The sequence below is a fragment of the Indicator indicator genome, chromosome 20 (genome assembly GCF_027791375.1).
Source record: "Indicator indicator isolate 239-I01 chromosome 20, UM_Iind_1.1, whole genome shotgun sequence".
Lineage (NCBI taxonomy): Eukaryota > Metazoa > Chordata > Aves > Piciformes > Indicatoridae > Indicator > Indicator indicator.
In genome coordinates this window covers 8,407,877-8,423,871 of record NC_072029.1, presented here as the reverse complement: position 1 = coordinate 8,423,871, position 15,995 = coordinate 8,407,877, and positions in this window count along the sequence as shown.

The window sequence follows — 15,995 nt, the reverse complement described above, 5'->3', positions numbered from 1 at the left end:
TCTGCCAGAGCAGGATCACCCAGGGCAGGTCAAACAGGAACACATCCAGAAGGGTTTTGAATGTCTCCAGAGAAGGAGACTCCACAACCTCTCTGGGCAGCCTGCTCCAAGGCTCTGGCACCCTCACAGTGAAAGAGTTTTCCCTTTCTGTTCCTGTGGCACTTTCTCTGCTCCAGCTTGCACCCAGTGCCCCTTGTCCTATCATTGGACATCACTGAGTAGAGCCTAGCTCTGTCCTCAGCCTTCACATCTTCATCAGCATGAATGAGGTCACTCCTCACCACATTTTTTAACCTTTGTAAGAAGAGGTAAATCTTTGCTTCCTCCCATCTCTTCCCTCCTGCTGCCATGTCATGTCTCTGATCAAGCAACCTGGGAGCTACCCTGTGACTATTGAAATCCCATTCAGATGGTCTGAAGTGGGTCTTTATGTAAAGAGAAAAAAAAACCCACAAAGTAAAATATTCTACAAGATTGTTTCAGACATTCAGTTTATCTCTGCTTTGTTGGAATGTTATTTTCAGAAAAGGGCTGAATCTGCAAAACTCCTTCCAGTGCTAGCCTTGTTAACTCCCATGATTTTATCAGGAGTCTTGTGATACTTGCTGTCCTGCTAAAAACCTCACTACAGCACAGAAACTATCAGAGAATCCACAATTTCACAATTAAACAAACAAAACTCAGGCTTCCTAGTTGGGAAATGCCTCACAATGCAGAATTCCTACAGCTAAAAAAGTTAAACTCAGGAATTGATCTAGTGTGAGGTGTCCCTGCCCATGGCAGGGGGGTTGGAACTAGACGATCCTTGTAGTCCCTTCCAACCCTGACTGATTCAATGATTCTATGATTTAAGAAGATGGAGGCAACCTAGAGGTTTATATTTCTTATCAGCAATTTTAGCACGTACCCCAGTCTTACAGCTCTAGTATAAGTGATGGCCCTGTTATAAAGGCATAGGCCAGCAGCAGAACTCAGACCCAGGTGTGCTTAAAATTCCAAATGTCCCCAAGGCTGGGTTGGACCCTGTGAAGACAGCACAGTCAGAAGTGGTGTGAAGCTGCCTGTCATCAGAACAAGACAAAGCCCAGTCCAGCTTGTAGGCATGAAAAAGCTAAGCAATCACTCACTTCCCCATGAGATAGGCAAGATGAGAGAAGGAAAGAGAGTCATGATGTTGCGTCACTCATCCCCTTACCCAAAGAGGAGGAGGACTGGCAACTCTCCAGGACCTTTCACTCTATTGTTTTTGTTTTTTTTTTTCACTCTGTGCATGCAGAAAAGAAAAAGTAATCCAGCCCTGGAGTTTTAATTGCTAATAAGTTATTGCATAGTGAATAGTGAAAGGTTTACTTTGAAAACATCAACATTGGCACCTACTACTTTGTTTTGCAAAGGACTTCATCCTGTCTCTTCCCCCCCTCTTCCCCCCCTTCTACATGCACACTCACACGCACACACTCCTGGCATTTTTCTGTTCCTGTTGTTGTTTTCATCAGTGATAGAAGAATGCATCCAGACCTTTTCAACACACCTCCTTAAGCAATGCAGGGAAAGAATTTTTTCCCTAAATGCCTTTCTCTTGCATTCTAGTTTAAAAAAAATGGTAAAGAGATATGGAGAGAGTTGCTCTATCCCACAGCATCTGTGACAGGGAGAGATTTTCAGCCCTTAGAGGTCCCTAGAGAACTTTGAACCCATTTACTAATACCCAAGCAAGGCAATAGCTTTTCAGTGACATCATCTTCACTCCCTGTAACTGAGAACTCACCGTTCCCTGAACTAGATAGAGTCAGGAGGTTTGAGTGCCAAAGGTCTTACACCATAGTTTCACCTAGGAGTATCAGGATTTTCAGGCAATCAGTGGCTGACCTGCTGCATTGGATAGAATTTGCCAGTGGCAAAGTTCTTTGCTGTCTACATGTCAATACTCAAGAGCTACCCATGTCAAACTGCAAGGTTTATTTTAAGACATCCCTAAGAGGCCTGAAACCAGTATTATATGTGTTCTTAAAAAAAAAAAAAAAAAAAAAAAGGCATGAAACTCTTAATATCCAAACTTGGGGCTCAATTATATCCACAGATGTGAGCTGGGAGTGAAGCAGAGCATGGACAAGAAGAGCTTCCCCCAGCAGAATGAACGCTTGAGGGACGCGGCAGCAAACCCTGCGTGAAAAATGACCCTTTAGGTTGTGCTGATGCTCTCAGTGTATGAAACAAAGGCAATCTCAGGCAAATCCAAATCCTTTCCACTGATATAGCCTGGAACACTGTCAGTCTAGTTTACAGCCAACATTTGTTCTGGTTTAGGGAAAAAAAAAAACCCAACATATACAAACAACTGTTCTTTTCCATCCTGAAACAAAGGAATAACACATGATAGCTCCTTTGCAGTGGTGAAATTCTGCCAGTGATCTCAACAGCTGCTTAGCCACCAACCACAGCATTTACAACTGGTTAATTACAGACACCCAAACCCTTGCAACACATTTTGCTTTCATGGCCCAAACAGTATAATCAGTGACTTTATCCAGGCCTGCACAATAACATCTCTGTTTATCAGAGAACAGAGCATAGTAACTTATCCCAGATTCATCACAGTCAGCCTAAACATACCAGCTTACATGTTCTGTTTTCTTTTTAAACTAAAAAGAAAGGGAAAAAAGAGTTGGAAAGATTTTTTTTTCCCTTTGTAAAAACGCAAAAGCAATAAACCTGCAGATGAAGCTTGGTTGCATATTAACCTTGTTCTGTGCCATGCTTATAGCAATTTGATTGTGAAAGTGGGAGGATGAAAAGGATGTTCAAAGTGATAGGCTTCAGATCGGTGATGCCCTTCTGCTTGGGGGTAGCAGAGGTACTTACATTCAGCTGGACCCCTTGGGATCTGGCTGAAGAACTCAGGCACAAGAGGTGCAGGCTAATCAGGGCTATCCACCACATGGCTCTCAGGAAGAACTAGCACAAATCATCCCAAAGGATGGATATTCACAGACTCACAGATTGCATTGGGTTGGAAGGGACCCTCAAAGGTCATCTTGTTCAACCCCCCCCTACAGTTAGCAGGGACGCCTCCAACTAGATCAGCAGAAAGCAACAAAATCAGAACCTAAAGAGATTGGGTTTTTTTACTCAAAAGGACTGGAGTTTTCAGTGTGTCTAGTTCTGCTTGTCTATAAACACCAAACCAATTTAAAAGTTTTATCATTTCACTTTCCTGTGGGGGGAAAATGAGGCAAAAAAAATAAATAAAAAAGGTGCAGGTTAACTTTTTCAGTTGCCCCTTAATTTTGAGGACCTGACATGCTGCTTGATTTTTAGGGTAGAAAACCAGGATGAAAATCCCAAAGAACATCTAAGACATCCCTGAATCCCCCATCTCATATTATCAGGCTCAGAACAGTCATTTCTGTTCCACAGAGTGAGTCAGTAACAGGCATTCACATACAGATCTGATGGATCATCCAGAACCCCATCTGCCAGACACTGCTACCAAATGATATTTGAAATCTGGGGGAGAGGAGAAGTAATAATAGAACTGAAACTAAACACTGGATTGGGCCTTTATTTTCTAGCTGCTTTAACTGGAGGAAAGGCTTTTGCCAACTGACTTTGCCCAGGAAATGAATTTCAATCTGTTATGAAAAGCCCTAATGAATTCCTGCTCTGCTGAATCAGCAGTGCAGCAAAAGCAGACCACCTCTGCCTGCAAGCTGAGTGAGCACCAACCTTGCTCACATGTAACCAAAACCACTGCATGCTTAATGTTTTGAAAGATAGCTTAAACATCCCTCTAAAACTCAGCACAGCCACAATCTGATAGGTGACAAGTGGAATGAACTTCCAGGTATTTTTCAAAAGAAACAGCTGACTGTGAGCCTGCAAATTCCAGCCGAGAAAGCTCTGATGATATTAATGCATGATGTTGTGTCCAGGATCCCTTGACAGAATGACAACATTACTGTACACAGCTGGATGGATATGAGTACGTTGCAGAAATAAATCAGGGATTACACTGGCAGGCATAAACACAATTGAGATCCAACTCTAAGGCACTTGAGTACAAAGCTGGAGCCTCCACACTGAGTACAGTCTGGTTTTCAATGCTAACTTACAGTCTGGTTTTCAAGGCTAACTTTCTAACAACATGGACAAATAAAGCCATGCCTACGCTGGCAAACTGCACTGTGTGGCTGGAGAAGTTTGCTGATGACAGTCTTGTTATTGTAACAGGAAGTGACTCAGCCTTGGCAACAAGAGATCAGATATTTTATTCAGAAGCATTAGGTCATTTTTTTTCCCCCTAACCAACCAACAGTCTCACAAGGCAACTGGCTTTGTTTGAAAATAAATATCTGTTTTGAAACTGATTTGCTGAGGGAGCGGAGTTAAACATTTATGGTTAGGAAAAACCACTCTATTTAACTCAAGGCATCTGGAAACCTCTTGCCCTTTTAACTCTTTTAAATTTGCTGCCTGTACAAAATTCAACACACCCCCCCAGGCAAGAATTGTCCCATATGGGTGAGCAAAGTATCACCAGCTACATTATCATCATCATGAGAAGGAGGATGAGTGAGGAGAATGGTGTCTGGACTGGTAACTTTCCATGACAATTATACACGACTGATGTCAGCTAAAGTCAAACTACTTCACCCAGGCATTACCATTGCAGCAAATATATGCCTTGGTGTAAGGGCCTATTTCATGAGCTTTCATCAGTTATTTATAAATGGCACATGATGTTATGCTGCTTCTCCTACAATCAGCGAAGATCAAAAATTCTCTTAATATCTGGCATGCAGCCCAGCCTAGAGCAGTTTCTTTCCTTCTCTGTTTCTGCACTGTTACCTATCATGTGTATCTTTTGTGTTACATAAAGAATCACAGAATCATTAAAGCTGGGAAAGACCTTTAAGATTGAGTCAAACTGCTAACCAACTACCATGACCACTAAACCATGTCCTGAAGCAGCACACCTACAGCTTCTTAAACACCTCCAGGAATGGCAACTCCACCACCTCCCTGGGCAGCCTGCCCAACCCCTCACCACTCTCTGAGTAGTTTTTTCCTGACATCCAATCTAAACCTCCCCTGGCACAACTTAAACCCATTTCCTCTCATCCTATCACTGCTTACCTGGAAAAAGAGACCAATACCAGCCTCACTCCAGCTTCCTTTCAGGTAGTTGTAGAAGGCAATATAATCTACCCTCTGCCTTGTCCAGATAAAACAACCCCAGCTCCCTCAGCCACTCCTTGTATGAGGCCCTCCAAACCCCACACCAGCCTTGTTGCTCTTCTCTGGACATGCTCCAGGACCTCAGTGTCTTTACTATACTGTTCATGCCCAGAACTGAACCCAGTATTCAAGCTGTGGCCTCATCAGGGCTGAGTATGTAAGTATATATAAAGTCACCACATATATATATTTCTCTCTACATAAAAAATATATATAAGGTCACACACACATATATATATATAAATATATATAAGGGCACATATATATATATAAAAGTATAAATAAAGTCATATATATATATATATATATATGTAAGGTCACATGATTATGTGAAGAAGGAAAAATAGTTTTCCTTCAAATGCTGCACTGATATTATTATTTTTTGCCTCCAGTACCTTTTAGCACAACTGCATAAAGGTGGCACAAAAAGAAACCAACTGTTAAGCCAAATTCCAGTTCTTCCTCTAAACATAAAGAGCAAACACGCCAGCAGCTGCAGCACTCCGAGAACAGGATTTCGTCACCTTCCTACTATTTTCCTGATTGGTTGTCAGTTTTATAATTTTCAAATACCAAGGAAGCATAATACTCCACATCACCATGACTCAGATATCCCATACAAACAGAGAAATAACAATGGCAGCTCTTTATCTTGGGCAGAGAGCAGGCAAAAATAAAAACTTCATGGGGTATCGTAAAACCTCTATAGCAACAATCTTTATCTATTGCCTCCACACTGTGCCCAGGGCCTAATTTTAGGTATTAAAAATAAAACTCCAGACAATTTCCCACAACAGGCACTGCAAGAACACAGTAAGGCCTCAAGCATTCTGCTCTGACATCAAAACACATTATTTTTGTAAATGTGTGAAAAATTAAACTTCTTTGACAAGCCATTGCAGTGAATATGAATTTAGAAAGTCAGCATTAAATGAAATATACCCTGAAAAACCTCCACTCCCTGCATTATTTTGCTGTTATCTCCCTTGGGACACAAACAGGATTTTATAATTCCAGCCCACTAGATTTCACAATTTTGCTGCTAAAACAACATGGATTTCTGTGCTCTGTCAAAAAGCATTTTTATCTTCTAGCAGGAAAAAAGCAGCTACCTTGTTTCACCATCTGCCAAAAACTACTAAATACAGGGTGTGCTTCTTTGATTTCAGAATGCAGAAGCTTAAGTAACTGCAGTGTTACACCTATTAAACACACTGACAGTGTGCTCTGGCACACGCTTTAAGAAAGGTTTTTCAACCATACTGTTCCAGGCTTTAACTGCTACCACGGTCTAGGTTTCACTTTGCTGTCCCTTCTGAGCAGTGCTCTGTGTCAGATGATTTTAACTGGGGTGGATTAAAAGGGGTTGGTTAAAAGGCATTGGTTAGTAGGTCAAGAGATATTTTCCTCCCCCTCTGCCCTGGTGAAGCCACATCTGGAATACTGTGTCCATTTCTGGGCCCCTCATTTACAGTCACATTCTCACAGTATATCAGAGGCTGGAAGGGACCTCCAGAGATCATCGAGTCCAACCCCCCTGCCAGAGCAGCATCACTTAGGGTAGTCCACACAGGAATGCATTTCAAGAAGGACCAAAGGGAACAGCTTGAAAGAGTCCAGCAGGGAGCCACAAAGATGCTGAAGGCAGTGGAACGTCTCCCAGCTGAGGACAGACTGAGGGAGCTGGGGCTCTTTAGCCTGGAGAAGAGGAGCCTGAGGGGTGCCCTCATTCCTGTTGATAAAGATGTGCAGTGTGGGGAGGACAGAGCCAGGTTTTGCTCAGTGATGTCCAATGATAGGACAAGGGGCACTGGGTGCAAGCTGGAGCAGAGGAGGTGCCACACAAACAGAAAAGAAAACTTCTTCACCATGAGAGTGTCAGAGCCTTGGAGCAGGCTGCCCAGAGGGGTTGTGGAGTCTGCTTCTCTGGAGACATTCAAAACCACCCTGGATGTGTTCCTGTTTGACCTGCCCTGGGTGATCCTGTTCTGGCAGAGGGTTTGGATTGGATGATCTTTTGAGGTCCCTTCTGACCCCTAATATTCTGTGATTCTGTTGGACAAAGCCTAACTGTCTCTTCACAGCTTAACCCTACATTTGAAAAACGATGTCTCTTTGTCCAACCTTGTAACTGTGGAACACAACATGACCATCAGTGCAGCTCTACTGCAAAACTCTTCCTATTCCACATCTAGTCTCATGCCACCAGATGCTACTGCAATTCTCTGCAAAATGTGCTGCCTGAGCACTGCAATTTTATACAGGAGCACTCACACAGATATGTGTCACTTTTTAATATATCTCATATTTCCTCAGACAGACTTGAAAACACAAGCCTCCAGTGTTTTCACACTTGAAGGATAATAAAAAGAACTTTCTTATTATCCACATTTTGCTATTTAAAGCCAATGCTGAGCTTTTCTGGGACCTACCACTTAATATATGAATGCTTGGAGTCAGTCTTCTCTGTGCTGTATTCGACAGGCACTAAGATATTGCCATCTTCCATTGGCACCATGTCAGGTTGATGATTACAAATCCTTCAGTTGATGTGTTCTTCTCAAAAGTACTCATATTTTAACGGGTCTCCACCATACATGAAACCTTAATCTAGGACCTGACAGTTTTCAGGCCTGATGTTATACTTCTTGCTGAAACAGACTCCAGAGCTCTGATTTAGCACACTCCATCAGGAGCTGCAGTTGACAGGAACAGATAAACCATAACCTGCTTGTTGCTGTGTGCACCTCCCAGCTTCATCCCAGGCTAGGCTGACCCAGGGATGGAGAAAACTTCTTGAGTTTCAAAGCTAAATGGTTTGGGGTTTCTGCATTCTTTGTTGGACTTTTATTTTAACTTATTGAGGATATTCATAGATTCACAGAATGGTTTGGGTTGGAAGGGACCTTAAAGATCATCTACTTAAACCCCCTGCCATGGGCAGAGATACCTTCCACTAGACCAAGTTGCTCAAGGCCTTAACCAGCCTGGCCTTGAACACCTCCAGGGAGGGGGCATCCAAAATCTCCCTGGGCAAACTGTTCCAGTATCTCACTAGCCTTATTGTAAAGAATTTTGTCCTAATACCCAGTCTAAATCTGCACTCTACTAACCTTCAAAGCTGATGATACTGAACTGACTTTCAAAGACATGAAATTCTCCCTTGCCTCAGTTCTTGTGACTGTGATCTGAGCTTGTGTACATCTGGAAAACATCAGAATTTCCTTCAGTATCACCATCAATGAACCACAATTTCACCACCTATCAGAAACTCTGGATGTCAACTGCAAACTTGGATCTTTTGCCAGTACAAACAAGATTTGAACTACTAATTCGTGTCTTCAAGAAAACAAAATAGAAATCATGTACTAGCAGTTTTTAATGAATTTACCACTACAGATTATTAACTTTTAACTTGGTGCTATAAAATCTTATAATTTAAGCAACAGGGTTTTCTGCTCCAATTCCTCTTTTGAGTTGTCTATTTCTTGTTCTGCATTTTAAAAATATTTCCTGTTAGCCATAAAATGGGCAAAGAGCAATCATCATACACAGTTCTTAACAACAATGATGTGTTTCCACCTCTGAAGTGTGAGAGCCTGCAGAGCAGGCACTATAATGGTCATAAATGCATGTTGTGAATCAGTTCAATAAATTCAATACACTTCTTGTTGAGGCTATTGTGACAAAAGACATTTAACTACTAACAGAAGTGAAAGCAGGCTCAGCTTTTGCAGGTCTATGAAAGCATCTGCAGTGTTGTTTGAGGAATGTGACATATTATAGAGCAAGAGGAAAGCAAACTGTATTTAGAAAAGTTAAGCAAATAAAATAAAAAAAATAGGGAAAAAAAGAAAGAAAGGGAAAATAATTTAAAAAAACAAGCAAACAAAACAAAAATTAACTTTTAGCAAATATTTGGGGGTTCCCAGAGAGACATTTCCTGAGTTCTTTATGACTGTCTGTCTATGACAAAGAGTAAGGATGGGAGTCATGGTTCTAAAAGTGAAGTTGTACGGGAAACAGACATCAAGGACACGTGGCAGGTACAGGCAAAGTGCCAGTGATGATGCAGAGCAGCCACCCTGATCACACCAGCAGCCCCGTTGAACAGAAGATGCCAGACAATGAAATGTCCACTCCCATGAGAAAGTCTGAAAGACTAAGGTGTGTTTGAGGTGAGTAAGAGCCAGCTCAGATCTGACTCCAGAAACTCATGCAAGGACAATCTGGACTGTCTTTTAAACAATGGCATTCTAAATGACATTACACTTCCCTTTCTTTTTCCTGTGTTGTGCAACATGTGGACGCTGGGCAATCACCACTGGTCCTTGCTCCCTGATAGAGCTGGAAAGTGAGACTGAACTAACAATTCAAGTCGAGTGGTCCTTTCAGAAGGCAAAAAAGAGCCTATTTAAAGGCTGAAATATGTCTGCTATGTATCTTAAAAACTGAAAAGGTGCATATTTGTTTCAAATGCTGCTTGATGACTTAAGAACATGTGATACCACCAGAACACTAGTTTCTATGCTACCGAAACATAATATTTTGCTCTTAAGAAGCTAAATGCATCTTAATATTGAAAGAGTCACACAGCTGAGGATATTCATTATGTAAAAGGTGACAGAAGCAATCACAGAAGTCCAGCAAGAGTAGATATTTATTCAAGCTCAGACCTGCAACATGTGAAATGACTGGAAGGGACTTGCCTAGATATAGAGCCTAAAGCCCCATTATCAAAAGAAAGCAGGCAACCCTCAATAAAATAAGACTAAATACATAAATAAGGGATTAGATAAATTAATGGAAAACAGGAGTATGAAGAGATTTTTTTTAAGGTACAGATACAGCATCTAACACCACTCACCCAACAATTCTGAATGCTAAGGGAATACAAAGAGAACTGACTGCAGAAACTGGACAGACCCACACAGTCTCCTTAACTGAAATTATTGACACTGGGCTTTTGTCCTTGAAACTTTAAAGGAAGAATGAAAATCTAGTCCTTCATTACCACAAGTCCTGAGGCTGAATTTCTGGTATTTCTGCATAAATTGTATCACTGTCCAACAAGGAATCATAGAATTATAGAATGGCCCAGACTGGAAAGGACCTCAGAGATTATCAACTCCAACCTCCCCACCATGGGCAGGGATGCCTCTCAGCTATCACCAGCTGCTCAAGGCCTCATCCAACTTGGTCTTCAACAACCTCAGGGAGGAGGCAGCCACAACCTCCCTGTGCAGCCTATTCCAGCATCTCACAACCCTCCTTCGGAAGGGTTTACATCCTAAGACGTAAACGAGCACATTCAGTATTTAGAGTTCCTGAAGGAGAAAAAGCTATTGTATTCATATTTTTGTTAGCAACCCAAGAAACTTCAGACATAAGATTTGATATAATATTTCCATCTGACACATATGTAGCTGTGGGAGGATTTTATGCTGCATTAATGTAAAGGAATGAAGTATGATCAGAAAAAGTTCTTTCTACTGAAGAACTTCTTCCTAAGATCCAGTCTAACCCTGCTCTCCCTCAGCTTCAAACCATTCTCCCTTGACCTATTGTTAGATACCCTCATGAAAAGTCCCTCTGCAGGATCCTCTATAGGATCCCTTCAGGTATTGGAAGGCAGCTCCAAGGTGCCCCTGGAGTCTTCTCTTCTCCAGGCTGAACAACCCCAGCTCCCTCAGCCTGTCCTCATAGCAGAGGTGCTCCAGCCCTTGGATCATCTTTGTGGCCTCCTCTGGACTCACTCCAAAAGCACATTAGCATCTCTCTCTGGAAATACCTTTTGCACCCCACAATTTCATTTATCTTCCTGATACTGCCTGCAATTTCTCTCCTGAATCAGGTGATCAGGTGATCTCATGATCAGTGATTAAATGGCCCATCTGTTCTTCTGTCAAATCTAACTGATGATCTCCTTCAGTTCAAAATAAATCCTTGGGAATGGTATATAAGTGCATGACCCTGAATTTCATACTTTTTTTTTTCTTTCTATTGATATTACCCCAGCCCTCAAAGCCATTTCTTTTTCTGTGGTATTACAGTACAATCCATCTCCGTATTGACAACAGTTTCTAGTTTTGTGCCATCACTATATTTCATTACTATATACTATATACTATATTTCATTTACAGGTTGGACTTGATGATCCTTGAGGTCTTTTCCAACCTTATTGATTCTGTGATTCTGTGATTACTACATTCCTACTTTTGTGCCAAGGCCAGGAGTGGAAATATTAATAACAATGCTTCATGCAATATCAATTCAAATATTTTCATAAAGTTGAGGAAAATTAGATTTATCAAGACTTCCCTTGGCAAAATTCTCTTTGATAAGAGAAAATCTATCCTCTTATCAGTGAAATGCCTAATTAATGATATGTTAGTCCAATGAAATCTAAATTAGACACCAGAGGGGTCTCTGTGTAAGTCAGCAAAAGAAGCCAAGAGGGCCAACAGCATCCAGAGCTGCATTAAGAAAAGTGTGACCAGCAGGTGTAGGGAGGTTCTTCTCCCCCTCTACTCTGCACTGCTGAGACCACACCTGCAATACTGTGTCTAGTTTTGGGCTTCCCAATTCAAGAAAGACAAGGATCTGCTGGAGAGGGTCCAATGGAGGCTATGAGGATGATTGAAGACTAGAACATCTCTGCTCTAAAGAAAGACTGAGAGCCCTGGGGCTGTTTAGCCTGGAGAAGAAAAGGCTGAGGAGGATCGTATCAATGTCTATAAATATCTGAGGGGTAGGTGTTAAGACGAAGGTGCCAGGCTCTTTTGGGTGGTGCCCAGTGACAGGACAAGGAGCAATGGATACAAGCTAGAACACAGAAGGTTCCACCTCAACAGGAGAAGACGCTTCCTTATGGTGAGGGTGCTGCAGCCCTGGAGCAGACTGACCAGAGAGGTTGTGGAGTCTTCTCTGGAGACTTTTAAAACCTGCCTGGATGTGTTCCTGTGTGACCTTCCCTAGGTGAGCCTGCTGAGGCAGGGGAGTTGGACTCAATGATCTCTGCAGGCCCCTTCCAACCCCTACCATTCTGTGATTCTGTGATTTTCAGTACGATTGTGATCCTATTAAAATCCGAAAAGATTCCAGAAGTGATCTCAGAAAGGATGCAGTGAAAAATTTAACATGATGATTGATGACACTTGTAATAAGAAAACCAACATCCCAAAATAAACCCTAAATATTATTTTCCAGGCTTCTTAAAAGTCATGCTACTGTTCTGAAATTCAGTCTTTTGTTATATCATAAGTTTGTTAATGTTGTTGGGTTTGGGCTTCCAGTTTTTGAGTCCTTGAAAGGCATCTTGGTTGCCACTTGAGGTTTCTGTCAAATTTTAAAAGGTGGTGACAGCCTATTTATTCTTTCGGTGGAACTCAGATTTTCACCTGTTTACTTGCCTCCAGAAAAAAAAAAATCTTAACATTAAAAACAAACATTGCCAAATATTTTTGAGAGCTGTGTGAGCATCAGATGCATTTTAGGCACATGCAGAACTTTTGAGGGGCTAGGGGGAAAAAAGGGCATTTTACAAATAATTAAATATCTTGCTGACATTTGCCTTCATATTGAATTTTCACAAGAAAAAGTCATTCCACAAAGTGGTTGTTTCTCTAGAGATTTTTCTCTAAGTGGTCTGTATTGGTGCAATTGTACTGAAATAAAAGTGAATCCACTGAGATTACAAGGGATGAAAGAATTACACATACCATGTGTTTATCTAACTCTGCCCTACTTCAGGCTCCTGGTATGAAAATGAATGCTCCATATGCCATTTCAAGACTGAAGCATGGGTGATGGAGACATAGATGTATCTCAAGATTGAAAAAAACTAAACCAACCTAAACCAACACTGAAACACTGTGGGAAGTAACTGAATGGATTGGAATGGACTCTGTTTTGGGTGACAGTTTGTAGACGGGAGGGTTGTGTTTCAGGGCACTGTTAGACCTCGAGGGTTAACTAACAGTCCCGGCAAAGACCTCTTTCCCTGGTGAGACAAGTACAACCACTTATTCCAGTTAAAGAGGTTGTTGCAGGTATCCTGCCCTTTGGCAATATGCAGATTAAGCTGCTGGTACTGGGGGCCCTCTATCTAAAACGACACCAATGATTATTCAGACAGAAAAGCTACTGCTGAATGCAGCTGTCTGACAAAGCACGACTTCACAAAGCCAGCTTGTCACAGCCCAGTTTACTGTTTGTAACTGCTATTAGTACTATATTTAAAGCAGTCACGAATTAAAAAAAAAAAAACCACAAACCAAAAAAAAAAAACCCGCAAAAACCCCCCATAAAAATATCCCATCTATTCTGACAGAATTGCTCATACTAGTGCCCTTTTTAAAACACTTTCCATAACACATTTTCAGTAAGAAGTCTTTCACCCTGAAACTATATCCAGAGTCCACATTCATTAACCTTCCAAGCATGCCACAAGGCTCATCTTTTCATCCCACAGGGACTGGGGAAGATTGAAAGCTACTGGATTAAAAGGAATTGTACTTGAGCAAGCACTGATTCTATTTCTGAAAAATCTCCAGGAGAGTTTATTTACATTTAATTGCCTTTTTTTTCTTTCTTTTTTTTTTAATTTTCGATTTTTGTGTCATTTTAATTTGTGAAGTAGCAATTATAGCGCTGGCTGATATGCTGCAAATGCACAGAGGCACCACAAGCTCCGCATTACAGTGCATGAAGGCAGGGAAATTATGGTATTTTAATCATCTGTGCACATGCACCATTGTGTGCTCATGACTTTAGACACTCGAAAGTTTTTACTCTCCTTTGAACAGGCAGAACAAAACACAATACCTTACAATACCAAACATTTCTGCACTTCACACACCGCTTTCCATGACACTCTGACCAGTTATTCTTTCTCCTTCTCTGACTTCTTCTCCCCTGTGATCATGTTTAGGCATCTGCCCTTTCAAATTGTGAGACAATCTCCCTAAACCAAACATGGTCTTCTCAACAGTTGCTGCCTACATCACTAAAAAAATAATACTATGAACATCGGCCAAAAGCTGGAGAGCAACACCCAATGCTTTGAGCTCAGCAACAGCACAAAGCAGCAAAGGATAGAAACCCCCAAAGCTCACACTTCAGAGGACATTCCCACCGTGTAGCAAGAATGAGTCACAGTGAAGCAAAAGCCATCTGTTCATCTGGACACAGATACTGCTTGTCAGTTAGCAGAAAACATTGCCACTGAAGAATCTCACTGTGACGTTGACCTCCCTGCACAGACAAACTTTTGGTGTTTCAGATCTTCCAGTTGGTAAACTGGGAACACTGCAGCTTCCTTTAACCTGTCTCATCTTTTTTGAAAACAGGCTGGCCAGGCAAGAAATTGCTTGGGTGGATGGATCTATCTTTACATCTTAGCTAGTATCATGAGGTCTTCAAGTTAATTCATGAGTCTAGCAGTTCTCATCAAAATCCAGGGATTCAAACGTAGTGACACAGAGCATCCCTGACTTCCACACAGTGGCACTGCCATGCTCTTCAGGCCCATTCACAGCAGTGCCTTCCCACTCCTCCTTTCTGTTCCCACTGCTACATTACTTAGCCAATGTGGGATCTCCTAATCCTGGGAAACTGCACATTACATCCTTCCCCCTAAAGATATCCCTGCCATCAGCTATTGCAGAAACTGTGGAAAGTGCAGTCATAATTAATATGTTGTGTCTTCAAATAGTTAGCAGCAGAAAGACACTCTGTTCAGGGACCAATCAGCCCTAATTAAAGTCACATTTAACTAATCTTTTTGGGATGAGAACTGTCATTTAGTGTGTATTCTTGCCACATGTAGCCCAATGGGATTCAGGAGTGCTGTGGCATTGAGGTGTTATCCTAACATACAATGAATAATAGAAACTACAGAAGTATAAATCTTGGATTTTTTTCCCCTAGTATGACTGCTTCTGCAGACATTGTATTTCCATTTGCTTGACTATTGCACAGTTGGTATAAACATTTAGCAAATCACTGTGCAGGATGGGTGGCTAATTCTTTTCATGTGTGCAATGTTTTGGATCAAATTATTTCCATATTCATTTTGATGGATTAGGTTTCAGGTGGACAAGACCCAAAAAATCAGATAAGCTCTTAAATATTCTGCTACTGGAGACATTCTTAACAGTGACATTTAGAAAGAATGAGACCACTTCTTACTTCTGTTAGAATTAGATTTGGGATATGTGAGCATAATTATCTCAAAGGGACATCAGCATTTGATAAAACAAAAGTGTAATTTCATATTAAATCAGATGGCACCAAAAAACTTAGAACCCTAAAATGGCCAAGACTGGAAGGGATCTCAGAGATCATCTACTCCAACCTCCCTGTTATGCAGGGGACTGCTCAAGGCCTCATCTAACCTGGCCTTCAACACTCCCAGGGAGGAGGCAGCCACAACCTCCCTGGGCAGCCTATTCCAGAGTCTCAGCACCCTCCTACTGAAGAACTTCTTCCTAAGACCCAGTCTAAACCTACCCTCCCCCAACCACAAACCATTCCCCCTTGTCCTTTCTCTAGACACCCTCACAAAAAGTCCCTCTGCAGCCTTCCTGGAGGATCCCTTCAGCTACTGGAAGGCAGCTCTAAGGTTCCCCCAGAGTCTTCTCTTCTCCAGCCTGAACACCCCCAGCTCCCTCAGCCTATCCTCACAGCAGAGGTGCTCCAGCCCTTGGATCATCTTTGTGGCTTCCTCTGGACTCACTCCAACACTCTGTGTCCT